Raw genomic sequence first — 4,345 nt, 5'->3', positions numbered from 1 at the left:
TCCATATATTAAGAGTTTTGAGCCTTTCAGTGATTCAGGGAGCTAGGACAAATATATTTATCCCAAACACACAAACTAAGGAAGCAAGGTAGCTCAGACCTGTTGACCAACTTGCTCAAGGCACACAGTTTGCAAGTTACTCAATCTAAGCTTAGACTTGAGTTATATGTGAATTTTTAAATAAATCAAATGCAAAGAATTTGTTTCCTCAAAAATTCCCCAAACAAAAACATACCATATTAACAGTAATTATTATAACATTATAACTCTTTAATTATGAATGATAAAACAGCACAAACTATTAATCAATTCTTATGAGAATAATGTAACGCTAGATTGTCCAAATTAATGAAAACTATTGTTATTTTCTACCAAAATTTAATGCTATTATTCTCAAAACCTCATCAAATTCCTTTCAAGTCCAAACTATACATAAAGTATAGTAGTCAAATTAAATAGTATAGTCTTAGTAATACACAGGCCTGAGTATAAAAGGATGTATAACTTTATATATATGTAGGCAAAGGTTTTTCTTGATGTTCTCATTTCAATGAGTAGATGAAAATTTTCAACTTTTAATTCAAGTTTATGAAATCACTCCCACGATTAAATTTCGTTCATTGAAATTTTTAAACTCAACCAATCAAATATGCTTTCTCTCTCCTTCCTCCCTTCTCCCTTTGGGCAGTTTAAGTTTCTAGAAGTTTCCCTTCCACCTGGATTAAGCAAAGAACCATTTCTTTCCATGACATACTTGGCCACACTGATTTATATTTCATTAGTAGCTGCTGTCTCTTATCCTGGTAATCATAATGTCACCCAAACTCCAGGGGTTCAGTATAGGTCCTGCTGCTTGTGGCATAGAATGCCAATCACTGAGACAAGGAGTATTGTCAGGGAAGAAGGCTTTAATCTGGTGCTGCAGCCAAAGATAACAGGAGATAAAGTAGCAAATCCATCTTCCACCCAACTAAAATGGTGGGGTTTATATAGCAGGAAAGGTAGAAAACCAGGAATTAGGGAGTGGTAAGGAAGCAGTCATGATGGATGGGGGGCTGGTGTCTTATTTTCTGGACATGGTAATCTGATGAGCTTTAGTTTCTTCACTGAGGGCGGTTTCCTGAGGAAGTCAGATGAGACAAATGTCAGTTTCAAGTTTTAAAACAAGAGAAGGTCAATTGCTATGTCTATTCAAAAAAACATAAATATTATTTGTATGAGACTATTGGGCCAGTTTCAATAGTGTGCAACCTTTTGTTGGTGAGATTTCCAGCTTTGCTATAGCCTCTATTCCAGCAGTCTATATTCACATCATCTAAATCCTAGCTCTCAGCTTCTTCTAGTTTCGAGCATTTCTGAGGAAAATACATTTAAAAATTAACTATCTCTAAGGTAGACAGAAGGGAAATGTACTCTCTAAGTACTCTCTAAGTAGGACACTCTAAGATGCTCTAAGAGGACATTGAATGGGGAGAAGGGGCGAGAACTCAATTAAAGCCCCAATACATCATCCTCCTTCGTGTATTCTATTTCCTCTCTTTGTTCAGAAATTGATTTATATGTTGATTAGTAGTACAATAACTCTTACATTCCTTTTTCAACAAATGTTTACTGAATCCAGGAAAAATTCAGATGCTATGCTAGACTTTTGGTTCCAACATGAAGACCACACAGTCTGTGTTTAATGTGCTCACAATTTTACCACAGGTGACCACATAAACAGATAATTAGTGTGTAATCAATAAAAAGCTGTAATAATGAATAGAGTAATGTGAAGAGAGTGTTCCACTGAAAAGGTCTTTAAAAGTTTCATAGAGTCAGTTATCTAATTTTGTTCAAGAAAATTGAATAGAAATTTCAAAGGTGTGTCAGGGTAAAGTGAGAGAAATCATTACTGAGACTGACTGGACAAGGTTGCTATTGTGTGATTAGAATTCTGTGTACCCAGAGGAACTTTTGTACTTTCAGGGACACAGTACAATTTTACTTGAGCACAAGAAGTCTCAAATTAGAAATAAATTAATGAGAAAATTACTCTAGTTTATCCTTAACCACCATTTTTAATACTTTGCATTTCTCTGCTAACACGAACTGATCAATTGTTTGACTCTGTTACGGAATTAATTGCTTAATTCAGTCAAATTGGTAATCAGATTAATTGACTGGTTAAATCAATTGTCATTGCCAAGTTGGGTGAAACAGAAAAGATTGAATTGTATAGTTTGTTATAAAGGCAGGAGCTTGTTCTCAAATTTTTTGTTTCTTATTTAAGTAATGTCTATAGATTTTTTAAAAACTTGTTTACATTTTTTACATAGCACTTATAACTGAGTTTTTACAATATTGTGATGGAAGTGATGGAAGTGTTTTTGACTCCACTTTACTGATGGAAATAAAGAGGTATATCAGGGTTAAGTGATTGTTGACTATATTACTGTACTGCTAATAAATGGCAGATTTAGGACTTGAACTGAAGGGCTGCTGACTCTAAATCTAGCACTTTTTTTTCTAGAAATAGAGAGGAATGAAATATTGGGTATAGAAATTTTTAAAGTCATCAGTAATTAAAAGGTATACTAAGTCATGAGGAATTTTTATTTCACCACAGGAACATTTTCCTGCCTTAAGGTTAGGGTGGGATAGTAGTTTTTTGCAGTACACTTGGGAAATGGTTAAGTCTGATGGATGACCTGGCACATTATTGGAAATAAAGTTCCATCAAGAAAAACATGTATTACCAATCATTATCCTGAAGCTTTTCTAGAATGAATTGGACAAATATTTACAGGATCTCATGTGAGCTTCACTGTAATGTTGCCAAGGTGATATATAATTCTAAGGCCCATATTTTGTTTTTTTCTGTTTAGCCAGTTGAACGAAGATTCTTATTTCAGTGTCCACAGCATGATTGGTACTATTGGAAATGGAAACAATGAAAAGATTCATTTTTTAATTCAAAATGTTATCTTCCTTCCTTTTTCCTTCCTACCTTCTTTTCTTTCTGCAGAAGCGTTCGTTGAACGTCACACTGTACCAGGCACTACTGCAGTGTGAATAGTAAACAATGTCTAAAATATGTCTAGCTCCTGGCAAAGCTCACAGTCTAGTGATGGAGATGGAATTCCCACTCATGAAACAATTGAGTAATTATATTCTGAATAATAAGGTATTAGCTAGAATTATACAGTCATATTGATAAGAAAAATAGTTGATCAGTTTAATTCATTAATTGAATTTGAGCAGAACTCACAATTCAAACCCTTAGGGATGAGTGAGAGAAGTAAACCTTATGGAAACTATGATACATTGGAGATTATATGTTCTGACTAAAAGGTTGATCAGTCTCTGTGGTTTTTTCTTGTTTGATTATTTGTTTGTTGTTTTTTTAAGAGGCTTTCCAGTAAAGACCAGAAAGCCTGCTAAATAAATTCCAAAAGAGCTGTAACACTTAGTCCCTGTGCTGTGGAAGAATATTGTTAAGTAGAAATTCAAATTATGCATTGTCAAATTAGCCCATCTCCCTCTTTTTTTCCTAGAAATCTGGAATTTAAAATTATTTTCTGAGCTTTTTTGTTTTTTCAAGATGGTAAATAAAATAGACTTTGGAAAAAGATTGTGTGGGACAAACAAAACAATCATGACCATGAGTTTGCAAACTCTATGTTTTTAAATTACAGAAGTGTAGGATTACCAAATGTGATAGCATTTTTTGCAAGACAACTTATAACAAGTTTGATCAGAATTGGATTTGTCTCTGGGCATAGGAAAAAATGCGAAGCTACAAATTGAGAAGTACAACAGTAAAGAGAAGAGCAGAGGGGAGAGGAGTGGAGAGAGTAAAAGATAGGGGAAGGAAAGAAGGGAAAAATAATCCCTTTGTTCACAAATGCTGTCTTTGTGATGGCTTCATTTTTACCCTCAAATTTATTAAAGAAGAAAAGCGTGGTTTTTTTTTTTTTTGTTTTGTTTTGTTTTTTAATCAATTACAGAAATACTCCCAAATTGCATTTTCTCATGAGTGGTTAACAGATGTTTCCACAAGTTAGTGAGTTTACTCAAGTGTCAGAGGCTGGACATTTGTGTATAAAATCCTTCTTTAGTCAAAAAGAAGCAAATTAGAGAAATATCTTACCAGTGTAAATATTTCAGATTGTAATAAACTCCGTAATGCCTTAGCACACAATACTTGGCCAGAACACATTAACTTGTTCCCTCCAATTTCAATAGCAGTAGTATTTTCCTTTTTTAATTTGTAAAAACAAATCACACATAGCAAAAAATTTTTCCTAAATGTAGGAATCTACTAAAACTCTAACCTTTTAGCATGTGAACCTCATTTCTAAGT

At 33.6% G+C, this 4,345-nt stretch overlaps 1 non-coding gene across 1 annotated transcript; it reads right to left on the bottom strand.

Annotated features, from left to right (window-relative positions):
* Positions 1-3,388: 3,388 nt before the first annotated feature.
* Positions 3,389-3,450, bottom strand: LOC123568137 (U7 small nuclear RNA). Its single transcript, XR_006691359.2, has one exon. It is a non-coding gene; the product is annotated as a U7 small nuclear RNA (small nuclear RNA).
* Positions 3,451-4,345: the final 895 nt, after the last annotated feature.

This window comes from Macaca fascicularis, chromosome 12, assembly GCF_037993035.2.
Source record: "Macaca fascicularis isolate 582-1 chromosome 12, T2T-MFA8v1.1".
NCBI classification, from domain to species: domain Eukaryota; kingdom Metazoa; phylum Chordata; class Mammalia; order Primates; family Cercopithecidae; genus Macaca; species Macaca fascicularis.
This window is presented reverse-complemented; position numbering and strand designations above follow the sequence as displayed.